Consider the following 16,149-nt stretch of genomic DNA (forward strand, 5'->3'; position numbering starts at 1 on the left):
GAAGGGAAGGGAAGGCAAGGTAAGGTAAAGTAAAGTAAGGTAAGGTAAGGAAAGGTAAGGTAAAATAAGGTAAGGGAAGGGAAGGGAAGGGAAGGTAAGAAAAGTTAAGGAAGGGGTGGGAAGGGGTGGGAAGGGCAGGGAAGGGCAGGGAAGGGAAGGGAAGGGAAAGGAAGGGAAGGGAAGGCAAGGTAAGGTAAAGTAAGATAAGGTAAGGCAAGGTAAGGTAAAGAAAGGTAAGATAAGGTAAGGCAAGGTAAGGTAAATTAAGGTAAGGTAAAGTAAGGTAAGGCAAGGCAAGGTAAGGTAAAGTAAGGTAAGGCAAGGTAAGGTAAGAAAAGTTAAGAAAGGGAGGGAAGAGAAGGTAAGTCAAGGTATGGTAAAGTAAGGTAAGGCAAGGTAAGGCAAGATAAGGCAAGGTAAGGTAAATTAAGGTAAGGCAAGATAAGGCAAGATAAGGTAAAGTAAGGTAAGAGAAGGTAAGGCAAGGTAAGGTAACTTAAGGTAAGGCAAGGTAAGGCAAGGTAAGGTAAGGTAAAGTTAGGCAAGGCAAGGTAAGGCAAGGTAAGGTAAAGTAAGGTAAGGTAAGGCAATGTAAGGTAACGTAAGGCAAGGCAAGGTAAGGTAAAGTAAGGCAAGGCAGGGTAAGGTAAGAAATTTAAGGAAGGAAAGGGAAGGGAAGGTAAAGTAAGGTAAGGTAAGGCAAGGTAAGGTAAAGTAAGGTAAGGCAAGGCAAGGTAAGAAAAGGTAAGGTAAGGTAAGAAAAGTTAAGGAAGGGAAGGGAACGTAATGGAAGGGAAGGCAAGGTAAGGTAAGGTAGGCAAGGTAAGGTAAAGTATGGTAAGGAAAGGTAAGGTAAGGCAAGGTAAGGTAAATAAGGTAAGGTAATTTAAAGTAAGGTAAGGCAAGGTAAGGTAAAGTAAGGTAAGGCAAGGCAAGGTAAGGTAAGGCAAGGTAAGGTAATGTAAGATAATTAAGGCAAGGTAAGGTAAAGTAAGGTAAGGTAAGGCAAGGTAAGGTAAGGCAAGGTAAGTTAAAGTAAGGTAAGGCAAGGTAAGGTGAGGTAAGAAAAGTTAAGGAAGGGAGGGAAGGGAAGGTAAGGCAAGGTAAGGTAAAGTAAGGTAAGACAAGATAAGGTAACTTAAGGTAAGGCAAGGTAAGGTAAAGTAAGGTAAGACAAGGTAAGAAAAAGTAAGGTAAGGTAAAGTAAGGCAAGGCAAGGTAAGGCAAGGTAAGGTAAGGTAAGACAATGTAAGGTAACGTAAGGCAAGGCATGGTAAGGTAAAGTAAGGCAAGGCAAGGTAAGGCAAGGTACGGTAAAGTAAGGCAAGGCAAGGTTAGGTAAAGTAAGGCAAGGCAAGGTAAGGTAAAGTAAGGTAAGGAAAGGCAAGTTAAGGTAAAGTAAGGCAAGGCAAGGTAAGGTAAAGTAAGTTAAAGTAAGGTAAGGCAAGGTAAGGTAAAGTAAGGCAAGGTAAGGTAAAGTAAGGCAAGGTAAGGTAAAGTAAGGAAAGGTAAGGTAAAGTAAGGTAGGGTAAGGTAAGGAAAGGTAAGGTAAAGTAAGGTAAGGGAAGGTAATGTAAGGAAAGAAAATTTATGGAAGGGAAGGGAAGGTAAGGCAAGGTAAGGTAAAGTAAGGTAAGGTAAGGTAAATTAAGGTAAGTTAAGGCAAGGTAAGGTAAGGTAAAGTAAGATAAGGCAAGGAAAAGTAAGGTAAGGCAAACTAAGTTAAGGCAAGGCAAGGTAAGGTAAAGTAAGGCAAGGTAAGTTAAAGTAAGGTAAAATAAGGTAAGGCAAGGTAAGGTAAGGCAAGGTAAGGTAAGGTATGGCAAGGTAAGGTAAAGTAAGGTAAGGCAAGGTAAGTTAAAGTAAGGCAAAGTAAGGTAAGGTAAGGTAAGGTAAGCAAGGTACGGTAAATTAAGGTAAGGCAAGGTAAGGTAATATTAGGTCAGGAAAGGTAAGGCAAGATAAGGTAACGTAAGGTAAGGGAAGGTAAGTTAAATTAAGGTAAAGTAAGGTAAGGCAAGGTAAGGTAAAGAAAGGCAAGGCAAGGTAAGGTAAAGTAAGGTAAGGCAAGGTAAGGTAAAATAAGGTAAGGCAAGGTAAGGGAAGGTAAGTTAAGGTAAGGTAAGGTAAAGTAAGGCAAGGTAAGGTAAGGTAAGGTAAGGTAAAGTGAGGCAAGGTAAGGTAACGTAAGGCAAGGCAAGGTAAGGTAAAGTAAGGCAAGGCAAGTTAAGGCAAGGTAAGGTAAAGTAAGGTAAGGCAAGGCAAGGTAAGGTAAAGTAAGGCAAGGCAAGGTTAGGTAAAGTAAGGCAAGGCAAGGCAAGGTAAGGTAAAATAAGGTAAGGCAAGGCAAGGTAAGGTAAAGTAAGGAAAGGCAAGGTAAGGTAAATAAGGTAAGGCAAGGTAAGGTAAGGTAAGAAAAGTTAAGGAAGGGAAGGGTAGGTAAGGTAAGGCAAGGTAAGGTAAAGTAAGGTAAGGTAAGGTAAAGTAAGTTAGGGTAAGGCAAGGTAAGTTAAAGTAAGGTAAGGTACGGTAAGGTAAAGGAAGGTAAGGTAAGGCAAGGTAAGGTAAAGAAAGGTAAGGAAAGGCAAGTTAAGGTAAAGTAAGGTAAGGCAAGGTAAGGTAAGGCAAGGTAAGGCAAAGTAAGGTAAGGCAAGGTAAGGTAAGTTAAGGCAAGGTAAGGTAACGTAAGGTAATAGAAGGCAACGTAAGGTAAGGCAACGTAAGGCAAAGTAAGGCAACGTAAGGTAAGGCAACGTAAGGTAAGGCAACGTAAGGAAAGGTAAGGCAACGTAAGGTAAGGTAAGGCAACGTAAGGTAAGGCAACGTAAGGTAAGGTAAGGCAACGTAAGGTAAGGTAAGGCAACGTAAGTTAAGGCAACGTAAGGTAAGGCAACGTAAGGTAAGGTAAGGCAACGTAAGGTAAGGTAAGGCAACGTAAGTTAAGGCAACGTAAGGTAAGGCAACGTAAGGTAAGGTAAGGCAACGTAAGGCAACGTAAGGTAAGGCAACGTAAGGTAAGGCAACGTAAGGCAACGTAAGGTAAGGCAACGTAAGGTAAGGCAACTTAAGGCAAGGAAACTTAAGGCAAGGCAACGTAAGGTAAGGCAACGTAAAGTAAGGCAAGGAAACGTAAGGCAACGTAAGGCAAGGCAACGTAAGGCAAGGCAACGTAAGGAAAAGTAAGGCAACGTAAGGTAAGGTAATGTAAGGCAACGTAAGGTAAGGCAACGTAAGGTAAGGCAACGTAAGGCAACTTAAGGTAAGGGAAATTAAGGCAACGTAGGGTAAGGCTACGTAAGGTAAGGCAACGTAAGTTAAGGCAAGGTAAGATAAGGCAAAGTAAGGCAACGTGAGGTAAGGCAACGTAAGGCAATATAAGGTAAGGCTATGTAAGGCAACGTATGGTAAGGCAACGTAAGTTAAGGCAACGTAAGGTAAGGTAAGGCAACGTAAGGTAAAGGCAACATAAGGCAACGTTGGCTAAGGCAACGTAAGGCAACGTAATTTAAGGCAACGTAAGGTAAGGCAATGTAAGGTAAGGTAAGGCAACGTAAGGCAACGTAAGGTAAGGCAACGTAAGGAAACGTAATTAAGGCAACGTAAGGTAAGGCAACGTAAGTTAAGGCAACGTAAAGCAACGTAAGGTAAGGCAAGGCAACGTAAGTAAGGCAACCTAAGGCAACGTAAGGTAAGGCACCGTAAGGTAAGGCAAGGCAACGTAAGGTAAGGCAATGTAAGTTAAGACAACGTAAGGCAAGGAAACGTAAGGTAAGGCAACGTAAGGCAAGGCAACGTAAGGTAAGGCAACGTAAGGCTACGTAACGTAAGTTAAGGCAACGTAAGGCAACGTAAGTTAAGGCAACGTAAGGCAACGTAAGTTAAGGCAACGTAAGGCAACGTAAGTTAAGGCAACGTAAGACAACGTAAGGTAAGGTAAGGCAAAGTAAGGTAAGATAAGGCAACGTAAGGCAAGGCAACGTAAGGTAAGGTAAGGCAAAGTAAGGCAACGTAAGGTAAGGCAAGGCAGGGCAAGGGAAGGTAAGGCAAGGTAAAGCATCGTAAGACAACTTACAGCAGGGCAAGGCAAGGGAACGTAAGGTAAGGAAACGTAAGGCAATGTGAGGTAAGGCAATGCAACGTAAGGTAAGGCAACGCAAGGAAACGTAAGTTAAGGCAAGGCAACGTAAGGTAAGGCAACGTAAGGTAAGGCAAGGCAACGTAAGTTAAGGCAAGGCAACGTAAGGTAAGGCAACGTAAGGCAACGTAAGGTAAGGCAAGGCAACGTAAGTCAAGGAAACGTAAGGCTACGTAAGATAAGGCAACGTAAAGGTAAGGCAACGTAAGGTAAGGCAACGTAAGGCAAGGCAACGTAAGGCAAGGCAACGTAAGGTAAGGCAACGTAAGGTAAGGCAACGTAAGGCAACGTAAGGTAAGGCAACGTAAGGTAAGGAAACGTAAGGCAACGTAAGGTAAGGAAACGTAAGGTAAGGCAACGTAAGGTAACGTAAGGTAAGGAAACATAAGGCAAGGCAACGTAAGGCAAGGCAACATAAGGCAACGTAAGGCAAGGCAACGTAAGGTAAGGTAATGTAAGGCCACGTAAGGCAAGGCAACGTAAGGCAACGTAAGGAAAGGCAACTTAAGGCAACGTAACGTAAGGCAACGTAAATAAGGCAACGTAAGGCAACGTAAGGTAAGGCAACGTAAGGTAAGGAAACGTAAGGCAACGTAAGGTAAGGAAACGTAAGGTAAGGCAACGTAAGGTAACGTAAGGTAAGGAAACATAAGGCAAGGCAACGTAAGGCAAGGCAACATAAGGCAACGTAAGGCAAGGCAACGTAAGGTAAGGTAATGTAAGGCCACGTAAGGCAAGGCAACGTAAGGCAACGTAAGGTAAGGCAACGTAAGGAAACGTGAGGTAAGGCAACGTCAGGTAAGGCAACGTAAGGTAAGGCAACGTAAGGCAACGTAAGGTAAGGAAACATAAGGCAAGGCAACGTAAAGGCAAGGCAACATAAGGCAACGTAAGGCAAGGCAACATAAGGTAAGGTAACGTAAGGCCACGTAAGGCAAGGCAACGTAAGGCAACGTAAGGTAAGGCAACGTAAGGCAACGTGAGGTAAGGCAACGTCAGGTAAGGTACATAAGGCAAAGTAAGGTAAGGCAACGTAAGGCAACGTAAGGTTAGGCAACGTAAAGTAAGGCAAAGTAAGGTAAGGAAAAATAAGGCAACGTAAAGTAAGGCAACGTAAGGTAAGGCAAAGTAAAGTAAGGCAAAGTAAGGTAAGGCAACGTAATGCAACGTAATGTAAGGCAACGAAAGGTAAGGCAACGTAAGGTAAGGCAACGTAAGGTAAGGCAACGTAAAGTAAGTCAACGTAAGCTAAGGCAACGTAAGGCAACGTAAGTTAAGGCAACCTAAGGCAACGAAAGGTAAGGCAACGTAAGGCAAGGCAACGTAAGGCAAGGCAACGTAAGGAAAAGTAAGATAAGGCAACATAAGGCAACGTAAATTAAGACAACGTCAGTAAGGCAACGTAAGGCAACGTAAACTAAGGCAATGTAAGGTAAGGCAACGTAAGGCAACGTAAGGTTAGGCAACGTAAAGTAAGGCAACGTAACGTAAGGCAACGTTGGCTAAGGTAACGTAAGGCAACATAAGGTAAAGCAACGTAAAGTCAGGCAACGTAAGGAAAGGGAACGTAAGGTAAGGCAACGTAAGGCAACGTAAAGTAAGGCAACGTAATATAAGGCAACGTAAAGTACGGCAAATTTAGGTAAGGCAACGTAAGGCAACGTAAGGTAAAGCAACGTAAGGTAAGGCAACGTAAGGTAAGGCAAAGTATGGCAACGTAAGGCAACGTAAGGCAACGTAAGTTAAGGAAACGTAAGGCAACGTAAGGTAAGGCAACCTAAGGTAAGGCAACGTAAGTTAAGGCAATGTAAGGCAACGTAATGTAAGGCAACGTAAAGAAAGGCAACGTAAAGCAATGTAAAGTAAGGCAACGTAATGCAAGGCAACGTAAAGCAAGGCAACGTAAGGCAACGTAAATCAAGGCAACGTAAAGCAAGGAAACGTAAAGCAACGTAAAGTAAGGCAAAGTAAGGCAACGTAAAGTAAGGCAACGTAAAGCAACGTCAAGTAAGGCAACGTAAAGTAAGGCTACGTAAGGCAACGTAAAGTATGGCAATGTAAAGCAACGTAAAGTAAAGCAACGTAAAGCAAGGCAACGTAAAGTAAGGTAATGTAAAGCAACGTAAAGCACGGCAACGTAAAGTAAGGCAACGTAAAGCAACGTAAAGTAAGGCAACGTAAAGCAAGGCAACGTAAAGTAAGGCAACGTAAAGCAACGTAAAGCAAGGAAACGTAAAGCAAGGCAACGTAAGTCAACATAAAGTAAAGGCAACGTAAATCAACGTAAAGCAGGGCAATGTAAAGCAAGGCAACCTAAGGCAACTTAAAGCAAGGCAACGTAAAGCAAGGCAACGTAAGGCAACGTAAAGCAAGGCAACGTAAAGCAAGGCAACGTAAAGCAAGGCAATGTAAATCAAGGCAATGTAAAACAACCTAAAGCAAGGCAACGTAAAGTAAGGCAACGTAAGGGAACGTAAAGCAAGGCAACGTAAGGTAAGGCAACGTAAGGCAACGTAAAGTAAGGCAACGTAAAGCAACGTAAAGCAAGGCAACATAAAGCAACGTAAAGCAAGGCAACGTAAAGAAAGGCAACTTAAGGAAACGTAAAGCAAGGCAACGTAAAGCAACGTAAACCAAGGCAACGTAAAGCTAGGCAACGTAAAGAAACATAAAGCAAGGCAACGTAAAGCAAGGCAACGTAAAGCAACGTAAAGTAAGGTAACGTAAAGTAAGGCAATGTAAAGCAAGGCAACGTAAAGCAACGTAAAGCAAGGTAAGGCAACGTAAAGCAAGGCAACGTGAAGCAACGTAAACCAAGGCAACGTAAAGCAACATAAAGCAAGGCAAGGCAAGGCAACGTAAATCAAGGCAACGTAAAGCAACGTGAAGCAAGGCAACGTAAAGCAACATAAAGCAAGGCAAGGCAAGGCAACGCAAAGCAAGGCAACGTAAAGCAATGTAAAGCAAGGCAACGTAAAGCAACGTAAAGAAAGGCAAGGCAAGGAATCGTAAAGCAAGGCAACGTAAAGCAACGTAAAGCAAGGCAAGGCAAGGCAACGTAAATTAAGGCAACGTAAAGCAAGGCAACGTAAAGCAACGTGAAGCAAGGCAACGTAAAGAAACGTAAAGCAAGGCAAGGAAAGGCAACGCAAAGCAAGGCAACGTAAAGCAACGTAAAGCAATGCAACGTAAAGCAACGTAAAGCAAGGCAAGGCAACGTAAAACAACGCAAAGCAAGGCAATGTAAAGCAACGTAAACCAAGGCAAGGCAAGGCAACGTAAAGCAAGGCAACGTAAAGCAACGTAAAGCAAGGCAAGGAAAGGCAACGTAAAGCAAGGCTACGTAAAGCAACGTAAAGCAAGGCAAAGTAAAGCAACGTAAAGCAAGGCAACGTAAAGCAACGTAAAATAAAGCAATGTAAAGCAAGGCAATGTAAAGTAAGGCAACGTAAAGAAAGGCAACGTAAAGCAACGTAAAGCAAGGCAACGTAAAGCAAGGCAACATAAAGCAAGGCAACGTAAAGCAACCTAAAGCAAGGCAACGTAAGGCAAGGCAACGTAAAGCAATGTAAAGCAAGGCAACGTAAAGTAAGGCAACGTAAAGCAACGTAAAGCAAGGCAACGTAAAGTAAGGCAACGTAAGGCAACGTAAGGTAAGGCAACGTAAAGCAAGGCAACGTAAAGCAAGGCAACGTAATGTAAGGCAACGTAAAGCAAAATAAATTAAGGCAACGTAAAGCAAAGCAACATAAAGTAAGGCAATGTAAAGGAACGTAAAGCAAGGCAACGTAAAGCAAGGCAACGGAAAGTAAGGCAACATAAGGCAACGTAATGTAAGGCAACGTAAAGCAAGGCAACCTAAAGTAAGGCAACGTAAAGAAACGTAAAGCAAGGCAACGTAAAGCAATGTAAAGCAAGGCAACGTAAAGCAAGGCAACGAAAAGCAACGTAAAGCAAGGCAAGGTAAAGCAAGGCAACGTAAAGCAACCTAAAGTAAGGTAACGTAAAGTAAGTCAATGTAAAGCAAGGCAACGTAAAGCAACGTAAAGCAAGGCAACGTAAAGCAATGTAAAGCAAGGCAAGGTATGGCAACGTAAAGCAAGGCAATGTAAAGCAAAGTAAAGCAAGTCAACGTAAAGCAACGTAAAGCAAGGCAAGGCAAGACAACGTAAAGCAAGGCAACGTAAAGCAACGTAAACCAAGGCAACGTAAAGCACCATAAAGCAAGGCAAGGCAAGGCAACGTAAAGCAAGGCATCGTAAAGCAACGTGAAGCAAGGCAACGTAAAGCAACATAAAGCAAGGCAAGGCAAGGCAACGCAAAGCAAGGCAAGGTAAGGTAACGTAAAGCAAGGCAACGTAAAGCAACGTAAAGCAAGGCAACATAAAGCAACGTAAAGCAAGGCAACGTAAAGCAACGTAAAGCAAGGCAACGTAAAACAAGGCAACGTAAAGCAACGTAAAGCAAGGAAACGTAAAGCAAGGCAACGTAAAGCAACTTATATCAAGGCAACGTAAATAAGGTAATGTAAGGCAACGTAAATTAAGACAACGTAAAGAAAGGCAACGTAAAGTAAGGCAACGTAAAGAAACTTAAAACAATACAACGTAAAGCAACGTAAAGCAAGGATACGTAAAGCAACGTAAAGCAAAGCAAGGTAAAGCAAGGCAACGTAAAGCAGTGTAAAGTAAGGTAACGTAAAGTAAGGCAATGTAAGGCAACGTAAAGTAAGGCAATGTAAGGCAATGTAAAGTAAGGCAATGTAAAGCAACATAAAATAAGGCAACGTAAAGCAAGGCAACGTAAAGTAAGGCAACGTAAAGCAATGTAAATCAAGGCAACGTAAAGAAAGGCAACGTAATGCAACTTAAAGCAAGGCAACGTAAAGCAAGGCAACGTAAAGCAACGTAAAGTAAGGCAACGTAAAGTAAGTGTACGTAAGGCAACGTAAAGTAGAGCAATGTAAAGCAACGTAAAGCAAGGCAACCTAAAGTAAGGCAATGTAAAGCAACGTAAAGCAAGGCAACGTAAAGTAAGGCAACGTAAAGCAACGTAAAGCAACTTAAAGCAAGGCAACGTAAGTCAAGAGAACGTAAAGCAAGGCAATGTTAAGCAACGTAAATGAAGGCAACATAAAGCAAGGCAACGTAAATCAACGTAAAGAAAGGAAACGTAAAGCAAGGCAACGTAAACCAACGTAAAGTAAGGCAACGTAAGGTAACGTAAAGCAAGGCAACGTAAAGCAACGTAAATCAAGGCAACGTAAACCAAAGCAACGTAAAGCAACGTAAAGCAAGGCAACGTAAAGTAAGGCAACGTAAAGTAAGGCAACGTAAATCAAGGCAACGTAAACAATGCAACATAAATTAAGGCAACGTAAAGCAAAGTAAAGCAAGGCAACGTAAAGCAACGTAGATTAAGGCAACGTAAAGTAAGGCAACGTAAGGCAACGTAAACCAAGGGAACATAAGTAAGGCACTGTAAGGCAACGTAAAACAAGGCAACGTAAAGCAACGTAAAGCAAGGCAACGTAAAGTAAGGCAACGTAAGGCAACGTAAAGTCAGGCAACGTAAAGCAACATAAATCAAGGAAACGTAAAGCAAGGAAACGTAAAGCAAGACAACGTAAAGCAACGTAAAGCAAGGCAACGTAAAGCAACGTAAAGCAAGGCAACGTGAAATAAGGCAACTAAAAGCAACGTAAAGCAAGGCAACGTAAAGCAACGTCAAGCAAGGCAACATAAAGCAAGGCAACATAAGGCAAAGTAAAGCAAGGCAACCTAAAGCAAGGCAACGTAAACCAAGGCAACGTAAAGCAACGTAAACCAAGGCAACGTAAAGCAACGTAAAGCAAGGCAACGTAAAGCAATGTAAAGCAAGGCAATGTAAAGGAAGGCAACGTAAGGCAATGTAAAGCAAGGCAACGTAAAGCAAGGCAACGTAAAGCAACGTAAAGCAATGTAAAGCAAGGCAACGTAAAGCTACGAAAAGCAAGGCAAGGGAACGTAAAGCAAGGCAAGGCAAGGCAACGTAAAGCAACGTAAAGGCAGGCAACGTAAAGCAAGGCAACGTAAAGCAACGTAAAGCAAGGCAACGTAAAGCAACGTAAATTAAGGCAAGGTAAAGTAAGGCTACGTAAGGCAACGTAAAGTAAGGCAATGTAAAGCAACGTAAAGCAAGGCAACGTAAAGTAAGGCAATGTAAAGCAACGTAAAGCAAGGCAACGTAAAGTAAGGCAATGTAAAGCAACGTAAAGCAAGGCAACGTAAAGTAAGGCAACGTAAAGCAACGTAAAGCAAGGCAACGTAATTCAAGGGAACGTAAAGCAAGGCAATGTTAAGCAACGTAAAGCAAGGCAACGTAAAGCAAGGCAACGTAAACCTACGTAAAGAAAGGCAGCGTAAGGTAACGTAAAGCAAGGCAACGTATAAGCAATGCAACGTAAATCAACGTAAAGCAAGGCAACGTAATGCAAGGCAACGTAAAGCAAGGCAACGTAAAGCAACGTAAATCAAGGCAACGTAAAACAAAGCAACGTAAAGCAACGTAAAGCAAGGCAACTTAAAGTAAGGCAACGTAAGGCAACGTAAATCAAGGCAACGTAAAGCAACGTAAAGCAAGGCAACTTAAAGTAAGGCAACGTAAGGCAACGTAAACCAAGGCAACATAAAGTAAGGCACCGTAAGGCAACGTAAAGCAAGGCAACGTAAAGCAACGTAAAGCAAGGCAACGTAAAGTAAGGCAACGTAAGGCAACGTAAAGTAAGGCAACTTAAAGCAACATAAATCAAGGAAACGTAAAGCATGGAAACGTAAAGCAAGACAACGTAAAGCAACGTAAAGCAAGGCAACGTAAAGCAACTAAAGCAAGGCAACCTAAAGCAAGGCAACATAAGGCAAAGTAAAGCAAGGCAACCTAAAGCAAGGCAACGTAAACCAAGGCAACGTAAAGCAAAGTAAAGCAAGGCAACGTAAAGCAACGTAAAGCAAGGCAACGTAAAGCAACGTAAAGCAAGGCAATGTAAAGGAAGGCAACGTAACTCAATGTAAAGCAAGGCAACGTAAAGCAAGGCAACGTAAAGCAATGTAAAGCAAGGCAACGTAAAGCTACGTAAAGCAAGGCAAGGAAACGTAAACAAGGCAAGGCAAGGCAACGTAAAGCAAGGCAACGTAAAGCAACGTAAAGCAAGGCAACGTAAAGCAAAGCAACATAAAGCAACGTAAAGCAAGGCAACGTAAAGCAACGTAAATTAAGGCAAGGGAAAGTAAGGCTACGTAAGGCAACGTAAAGTAAGGCAATGTAAAGCAACGTAAAGCAAGGCAACGTAAAGTAAGGCAATGTAAAGCAACGTAAAGCAAGGCAACGTAAAGTAAGGCAACGTAAAGCAACGTAAAGTAAGGCAACGTAAGTCAAGGCAACGTAAAGCAAGGCAATGTTAAGCAACGTAAAGCAAGGCAACGTAAAGCAAGGCAACGTAAAGCAACGTAAAGCAAGGAAACGTAAAGCAAGGCAACGTAAACCAACGTAAAGCAAGGTAAGGTAAGGTAACGTAAAGCAAGGCAACGTAAAGCAAAGCAACGTAAAGCAATGTAAAGCAAGGAAACGTAAAGCAAGGCAACGTAAAGCAAGGCAAATTAAAGCAAGGCAAACTAAGGCAACGTAATTCAAGGCAACGTAAAGCAAGGCAACGTAAAGCAACGTAAAGCAAGGCAACGTAAAGCAATGTAAAGCAAGGCAAGGTATGGTAACGTAAAGCAAGGCAACGTAAAGCAAAGTAAAGCAAGGCGACGTAAAGCAACGTAAAGGAAGGTAAGGCAACGTAAAGGAAGGCAACGTAAAGCAATGTAAACCAAGGCAACGTAAAGCAACATAAAGCAAGGCAAGGCAAGGCAACGTAAATCAAGGCAACGTAAAGCAACCTGAAGCAAGGCAACGTAAAGCAACATAAAGCAAGGCAAGGCAAGGCAACGCAAAGCAAGGCAACGTAAAGCAACGTAAAGCAAGGCAAGGCAAGGAATCGTAAAGCAAGGCAACGTAAAGCAACGTAAAGCAAGGCAACGTAAAGCAACGTAAAGCAAGGCAAGGCAAGGCAACGCAAAGCAAGGCAACGTAAAGCAACGTAAAGCAAGGCAACGTAAAGCAACGTAAAGCAAGGCAAGGCAAGGCAACGTAAAGCAAGGCAACGTAAAGCAACGTAAAGCAACGCAAGGCAAGGCAACGTAAAGCAACGTAAAGCAAGGCAAGGCAAGGCAACGTAAATTAAGGCAACGTAAAGCAACGTGAAGCAAGGCAACGTAAAGAAACGTAAAGCAAGGCAAGGAAAGGCAACGCAAAGCAAGGCAACGTAAAGCAACGTAAAGCAATGCAACGTAAAGCAACGTAAAGCAAAGCAAGGCAACGTAAAACAAGGCAAAGCAAGGCAATGTAAAGCAACGTAAACCAAGGCAAGGCAAGGCAACGTAAAGCAAGGCAACGTAAAGCAACGTAAAGCAAGGCAAGGAAAGGCAACGTAAAGCAACGCAACGTAAAGCAACGTTAAGCAAGGCAACGTAAAGCAAAGTAAAGCAAGGCAAAGTAAAGCAACGTAAAGCAAGGCAACGTAAAGCAACGTAAAATAAAGCAATGTAAATTAAGGCAACGTAAAGTAAGGCAACGTAAAGAAAGGCAACGTAAAGCAACGTAAAGCAAGGCAACGTAAAGCAAGGCAACATAAAGCAAGGCAACGTAAAGCAACCTAAAGCAAGGCAACGTAAGGCAAGGCAACGTAAAGCAATGTAAAGCAAGGCAACGTAAAGCAAGGCAATGTAAAGCAACGTAAAGCAAGGCAACGCAACGCAACGTAAAGCAACATAAAGCAAGGCAACGTAAAGCAAGGCAACGTAAAGCAATGTAACGCAAGGCAACGTAAAGCAACGTAAAGCAAGGCAAGGTAAAGCAAGCAACGTAAAGCAACGTAAAGTAAGGTAACGTAAAGTAAGGCAATGTAAAGCAAGGCAACGTAAAGCAACGTAAAGCAAGGCAACGTAAAGCAATGTAAAGCAAGGCAAGGAATGGCAACGTAAAGCAAGGCAACGTAAAGAGAAGGAAAGCAAGGCAACGTAAAGCGAAGGAAATCAAGGCAACGTAAAGCAACGTAAAGCAAGGCAAGGCAACGTAAAGCAAGGCAACGTAAAGCAACGTAAACCAAGGCAACGTAAAGCAACATAAAGCAAGGCAAGGCAAGGCAACGTAAAGCAAGGCATTGTAAAACAACGTGAAGCAAGGCAACGTAAAGCAACATAAAGCAAGGCAAGGCAAGGCAACGCAAAGCAAGGCAACGTAAAGCAACGTAAAGCAAGGCAACGTAAAGCAACGTAAACCAAGGCAACGTAAAGCAACATAAAGCAAGGCAAGGCAAGGCAACGTAAAGCAAGGCATTGTAAAACAACGTGAAGCAAGGCAACGTAAAGCAACGTAAAGCAAGGCAAGGCAAGGCAACGTAAAGCAAGGCAACGTAAAGCAACGTAAAGCAACGCAAGGCAAGGCAACGTAAAGCAACGTAAAGCAAGGCAAGTCAAGGCAACGTAAAGCAAGGCAATGTAAAGCAACGTAAAGCAAGGCAACGTAAAGCAACGTAAAGCAAGGCAAGGCAAGGCAACATAAAGCAAGGCAACGTAAAGAAACGTAAAGCAAGGCAATGTAAAGCAACGTAAAGGAAGGCAAGGCAAGGCAACGTAAAGCAAGGCAAGGCAAGGCAACGTAAAGCAAGGCAACGTAAAACAAGGCAACGTAAAGCAACATAAAGCAAGGAAACATAAAGCAACTTAAAGCAAGGCAACGTAAATAATATAATGTAAGGCAACGTAAATTTAGACAACGTAAAGCAAGGCAACGTAAAGTAAGGCAACGTAAAGAAACGTAAAACAAGACAACGTAAAGCAACGTAAAGCAAGGCAACGTAAAGCAAGGCAACGTAAAGCAACGTAAAGCAAAGCAAGGTAAAGCAAGGAAACGTAAAGACCGTAAAGTAAGGTAACGTAAAGTAAGGCAATGTAAGGCAACGTAAAGTAATGCAATGTAAGGCAATGTGAAGTAAGGCAATGTAAAGCAACATAAAGTAAGGCAACGTAAAGCAAGGCAACGTAAAGTAAGGCAACGTAAAGCAACGTAAAGCAAGGCAACGTAAAGCAACGTAAAGCAAGGAAACGTAAAGCAACGTAAAGTAAGGCAACGTAAAGTAAGTGTACGTAAGGCAACGTAAAGTAAGGCAATGTAAAGCAACGTAAAGCAAGGCAACGTAAAGTAAGGCAATGTAAAGTAACGTAAAGCAAGGCAACGTAAAGTAAGGCAACGTAAAGCAATGTAAAGCAAGGCAACGTACGTCAAGAGAACGTAAAGCAAGGCAATGTTAAGTAACGTAAATCAAGGCAACGTAAAGCAAGGCAACGTAAATCAACGTAAAGCAAGGAAACGTAAAGCAAGGCAACGTAAACCAACGTAAAGTAAGGCAACGAAAGGTAACGTAAAGCAAGGCAACGTAAACCAAAGCAACGTAAAGCAACGTAAAACAAGGCAACGTAATGCAAGGCAACGTAAAGCAAGGCAACGTAAAGCAACGTAAATAAAGGAAACGTAAACCAAAGCAACGTAAAGCAACGTAAAGCAAAGCAAAGTAAAGTAAGGCAACGTAAGGCAACGTAAAGTAAGGCAACGTAAGTCAAGGCAACGTAAAAAAGGCAACGTAAATTAAGGCAACGTAAAACAACGTAAAGCAAGGCAACTTAAAGCAACATAAACCAAGGCAACGTAAAGCTAGGCAACGTAAAGAAACGTAAAGCAAGGCAACGTAAAGCAACCTAAAGTAAGGTAACGTAAAGTAAGGCAATGTAAAGCAAGACAACATAAAGCAACGTAAAGCAAGGCAACGTAAAGCAATGTAAAGCAAGGCAAGGATTGGCAACGTAAAGCAAGGCAACGTAAAGCAAAGTAAAGCAAGGCAACGTAAAGCAACGTAAAGCAAGGTAAGGGAACGTAAAGCAAGGCAACGTGAAGGAACGTAAACCAAGGCAACGTAAAGCAACATAAAGCAAGGCAAGGCAAGGCAACGTAAATCAAGGCAACGTAAAGCAAAGTGAAGCAAGGCAACGTAAAGCAACATAAAGCAAGACAAGGCAAGGCAACGCAAAGCAAGGCAACGTAAAGCAACGTAAAGCAAGGCAAGGCAAGGAATCGTAAAGCAAGGCAACGTAAAGCAACGTAAAGCAAGGCAACGTAAAGCAACGTAAAGCAAGGCAAGGCAAGGCAACGTAAATTAAGGCAACGTAAAGCAAGGCAACGTAAAGCAACGTGAAGCAAGGCAACGTAAAGAAACGTAAAGCAAGGCAAGGAAAGGCAACGCAAAGCAAGGCAACGTAAAGCAACGTAAAGCAATGCAACGTAAAGCAAGGCAACGTAAAGCAACTTAAAGCAATGCAACGTAAAACAACGCAAAGCAAGGCAATGTAAAGCAACGTAAACCAAGGCAAGGCAAGGCAACGTAAAGCAAGGCAACGTAAAGCAACGTAAAGCAAGGCAAAGTAAAGCAACGTAAAGCAAGGCAACGTAAAGCAACGTAAAATAAAGCAATGTAAAGCAAGGCAACGTAAAGTAAGGCAACGTAAAGAAAGGCAACGTAAAGCAACGTAAAGCAAGGCAACGTAAATTAAGGCAACATAAAGCAAGGCAACGTAAAGCAACTTAAAGCAAGGCAACGTAAGGCAAGGCATGGTAAAGCAATGTAAAGCAAGGCAACGTAAAGCAAGGCAACGTAAAGCAACGTAAAGCAAGGCAACGTAAAGGAAGGCAACGTAAAGCAACGTAAAGTAAGGCAACGTAAAGCAACGTAAAGCAAGGCAACGTAAAGTAAGGCAACGTAAGGCAACGTAAGGTAAGGCAAAGTAAAGCAAGGCAACGTAAAGCAAGGCAACGTAATGTAAGGCAACGTAAAGCAAGGCAACATAAAGTAAGGCAACGTAAAGCAACGTAAAGCAAGGCAA

The sequence above is a fragment of the Phaenicophaeus curvirostris genome, chromosome 26 (assembly GCF_032191515.1).
Source record: "Phaenicophaeus curvirostris isolate KB17595 chromosome 26, BPBGC_Pcur_1.0, whole genome shotgun sequence".
Taxonomy (NCBI): Eukaryota; Metazoa; Chordata; class Aves; order Cuculiformes; family Cuculidae; genus Phaenicophaeus; species Phaenicophaeus curvirostris.